We start from the raw sequence: 5,000 nt of genomic DNA, 5'->3' as shown, positions 1-5,000 counted from the left end.
CTAAAGAAGTAACTGCCCTTAAGACATAAGAGGCGCTGACGTCAGTGACTGCGCGATGCCAAAAGTTAAAGGATTGACTGGAAAGACTGATTTGAAGCTGGGCACAGGACATGATGGGATTCAAGAAGGGATACTACAAAAAATACTCCAGGAATTTAAAGAAGAAATGATAGAAAATGGGAAGAATTGATGGATGGATGGAAAGAGGATATAGAAGAAATTAAAGAAATTAAAAAAGAGAACAACTCCAGAAATAAAGAAGCCACTGAAATGAGCAAACAAATGAAGATCCTTCAAGAAGACAACAACATGCTGAGGAACATCATAGATGAAATGGATCAGGATAAACGAATGAATGATATCATTGTGACAGGCACCGAATTAAACCAAGATCCTATGCGAAAGCTGTGAATAATGAAGGTGAACCAGATGAAATGGATATGGTCTCAGCAGAACAGCAAGTGGTCAACTTTCTGCAATCAAAGAAATTGAAATTGACATTAATACCATCGAAACATGCATCCCACTGAACGGAAGAAACAACAAGGCCACTCAGTCGTGCTCGTAAAACTAGGAAACAGAAAATCTAAAATGGCATTGCTGAGACAGGGAAAGAAGCTGAAGGGAACAAATGTGTACATGAATGAGCATCTCACAAAACGTAATGCTGGAATCGCCAAGAAAGCACGCGACTTGAGAAGGCAGGGAAAAATCCAGGGAACTTGGAGCGCCAGCTGTAAAATCTACATCAAGCTGAATGGAGGTCCAGAAGAAGAGTAATTGTTGTCCATGACATCAAGGACCTGGATAATTTTTAAAGTTTACACAGCTACCGCAACAACGATGATAATGGACTCTGACAGAAAACAAGCACCTAAATTCAGCATCGGCACTACTATGTTCCAAGGGACGACTAAACAAGAGGACCTACATTCAGGATTGCATCCACCTACACTTATAGAGATTATTGAAACAACATCAAAGATTGTTGAACAAGAAAATATGGAACTAAAAAATTTCTGCAACAAAGATCACAAAAACCAGGATTTGGAAAATGATATAGATCCAGATACAAATTTTTTCTCCCACATCAGTAATAGTTGTTTTTATTATACAGATGATCAATATAATAGCAACATTGAATGTGATAACAAATTGTCAAATATTCATTTTAATACTAGAAGCTTGTATGCAAATTACAACAACATTAAGAACTTTTTGGAACACATCAACGAACCCTTCAAAGTGATTGCTGTCACAGAAACATGGATTGATGATAAAAAAGGAATAGATTTTGATCTGGAGGGATATGAGCTAAACTACATCAACAGAACCAACAAAAATGGAGGAGGAGTAGCTGTGTACGTGATGAAGAACCTGAACTACAAAGTGGTAAAAAACCATTTCATTTGCTATAGATAATATCTTAGAATGTATAACCATTGAAATATGTCAGGAAAAAAGCAAAAACATATTCATCAGTTGTATATATAGATCACCTAAGGCAAATATAGAAACATTTGAAGAATGGATCAAGGCAACTTACTTGGACAATGGTCAAAGAATAATGTTCTTATGTGGTGACTTTAATATTGACTTATTGAACCCCAACAAGCAAAAGTCTATGACTTCATTGATACAATGTACAGCATCAGTCTATATCCTAAAATCACAAAGCCAAGCAGAATCACAGGACACTGTGCCACGCTTATTGATAATATTTTTACCAATGATTTTGATAATAACACTACAAGTGGTCTACTTATAACCGACGTTAGTGATCATCTGCCAGTTTTTACAATATATGATGGAAACTACAAGAAGAACATGGAAGACAAAAGGACATTTCGAAGACTATGTGCAGAGAAGAGGATGACTGCCTTCAAAATTGAGCTACAAAAGCAAGATTGGGACAATGTGTATAATGAAAAAGAGGTTGATGAAGCATATGAACATTTCTTAAACAAGTTCATAATACTTTGACAAACATTGTCCATGGATACAACTCAGTAACAAGCAGAGAAAGAATATCAACCATGGATGACAAAATGATTAAAAAATGCTTGTAAGAAGAAGAATACACTATATAGAAAATGTATAGCACAAAGAACTATAGAGGCAGAAATTAAGTACAAAAAGTATAAAAACAAGTTAACAGACATACTACGATCATGTAGAAAAGAATATACAGTGAATTATTGGACAGGAACAAAAATAATATGAGAGCAACATGGGACATCCTCAATAGCATTATTAAAAATGGAACCAAGAGGACTACCCTCAATACTTCTTAGATGAAAATAAAAAAAATGACAACATAAAGGAAGTAGTTGAAAGCTTCAATAAATATTTTGTAATATTGGACCAAAATTGAAGAAAGGATTCAGACCCAGTTCCAATTGAGGACTATAATGATACCATAGAGCGAAATCCCAACTCCATGTTCCTCAGTAATGTGACACAGGAGGAAATAGTTACAATTGCAAAAAAATGTAAATCTAAGACTTCAACTGATTGTAACGGAATTGATATGGAAACGATAAAAAAGGTTATGAAGAGATCTCAGGACATTAATGTATATTAGTAACCTATCATTTCAAACAGGTACATTTCCAAACAAAATGAAAATAGCTAAAGTTGCACCAAATATATGGAGACAAACATCAATTTACAAATTATAGACCTGTTTCTCCTCCTTCCACAATTTTCTAAATCATTGAAAAACTGTTCAATAACAGATTAGAAAGTTCATAAATAAAAATAGAATACTCGACGAGAACCAATATGGAATACAGAGCTAATGTTTCAACTTCAATGCTTTAATTGAAATTACAGAAGAAATTAACAATGCAATAGATAGTAAAAAATGTGCGGCAGCGGTTTTTATGGATCTAACAAAGCATTTGACACAATTAATCACAATATTTAATCAAAAAACTAGAACGATATGGCATCAGAGGGTTAGTCTTAACTGGATAAGAAGTTATCTAACGAACAGGAAACAATACGTGAAGCTAGGCGAACACACGTCTATAACCGCTAAATATATCCTGTGGTGTACTCGTCAGGATCAATAGCCTAACCTAATATCAATCTCTATAGACACATTTGTACAAGTTACAAAAGATTTAAAGTTATATTATTGCGGAAGATACAACAGCTTTTGTCAGGAGAGAACACACAGGAGATAATACAATAACGTAGAAAAATTAACATTAAAAGATGGTTTGACAAACAGAACACACTGAGATAATCCAGTAAAACTAACTCAGATATTGTAACAATTAGAAGAGATAGTCAAACACAATAACAACATACTAATATTGAAAGAGTAAATAACCTAATTCTAACAGTAACAGAGAAATTAAACAAATAAAATTGAGACTAGAAATCTCGACGTAAAAATGATAACAAAATTCAAGCAAAAGATTATGATAAAGCATGAAATTCACGTCCAATAATCATATCCAACATACAGTCAAAACACGTCAATAATCTAGCAAACATGTCTAACCAAATTACCCAATCTCTACTGCTCACTATGTTACATACTGAGCTACAGTTAGAAATAACGGGAATATTACAAAGAGTACACTTCATTTAACCGATACAAAAACAGTAGAATAACACATAATGTTGATATAGAGACATACAACCCTTAATTTATTGAATCAAAAATACTGAAATTCCACGACATAGTGAATTTGCAAACAGCTAAAATTATGCACAAGCAAATCATAACCTGCAACCCAAGAATAAACACAATTCTTCTCAAAAAAGAGGAGAAAAATAATCTAGAGAAAAACGTAATATAAAACAATTGTTTGCACGTACAACACTTAAGACCTTCAGTATATCAGTATGTGGAATTAAATTAATGGAATGGAAGCTAAGCAAATCAAACAAACTATGATACACTTCAAAGAAACACTTCAGAAACTCTTCAGCTTAAAGTGTTACAAAGTACAAAGAAGAAGAACCATGACAAACATTCTCAATTTATTTCATCCATCCATTCATTCATTCTTAAAGTAATCTTACTTATCTCATCATATGAAATATGACTTACTTAACCAATTATTATTATTAATTCTAACTATTATTTATTTATTTTTTTATTGTGATTACTTATGGAGTTTATTGTGAAAAAATTGTGAACAGGAAGTGAACAAAAAGTTTTGCAACTGTTATGTAAAGAAAAGGGTAGGATTAAATAAGCTCTGCTTCTTCCTACTCTTTTTCGAACATGTTGAAAAGAGAACTGGAAATTGTGATGTATCATGTTGTATGCTTGCATGTTCGAAATAAACTCAACTCAACTCAAGATTAGGGTGAAGATGCTAACTGTGTGCTCACTGTAAAATGTTGCTTCAAAATTACACCCAGATGGGACTTTAGATACTTTTACAAAGTTCTGAGCAAAAGGAACATTTTTAAATGTTCCTGTATGATATTCTGACAATAAAATTGGATTAGTATACAAATCTTTGCTCTTATTTTTAGTTAATTTGAAATATGCAAGTGAGGAATAATTATGATTACGTAATTCAAAAATCAAAAGTTTGATTAAACTGATTTTTTTTTTAAATTGACAGCAGTAATTCTCAGTAATTATGAAGCAGAAAGGGGTGGAAATAGGTTTGCTGTAAAATTTCATATGAATCGCACTGTCATTCAGTAATTGACATGGGCCTCCATGCAAAAATGGGGCCCATGATTGTGAAGCCCCACGCAGTGCGTTCTCGCTTGTAGAGAGGGGCAGCAGGGGCTCCTTCTATTACTGCTAAAGCAACCATTGTTTCTAACTGAGGGGGGGGGGTTACCCACATATGCGGTCCTCTCCAAGGTTCTCATAGTCATTCACCGACGTCCCACTGGGGTGAGTTTTTTCCTTGCCCATATGTGGGCTCTGTACCGAGGATGTCGTTGTGGCTTGTACAGCCCTTTGAGACACTTGTGATTTAGGGCTATATAAATAAACATTGATTGATTGATTGAAC

This window comes from Entelurus aequoreus, linkage group LG02 (genome assembly GCF_033978785.1).
Source record: "Entelurus aequoreus isolate RoL-2023_Sb linkage group LG02, RoL_Eaeq_v1.1, whole genome shotgun sequence".
Taxonomy (NCBI): domain Eukaryota; kingdom Metazoa; phylum Chordata; class Actinopteri; order Syngnathiformes; family Syngnathidae; genus Entelurus; species Entelurus aequoreus.
The sequence above is the reverse complement of the archived record's forward strand: the minus strand, read 5'-3'. Positions refer to the sequence as shown.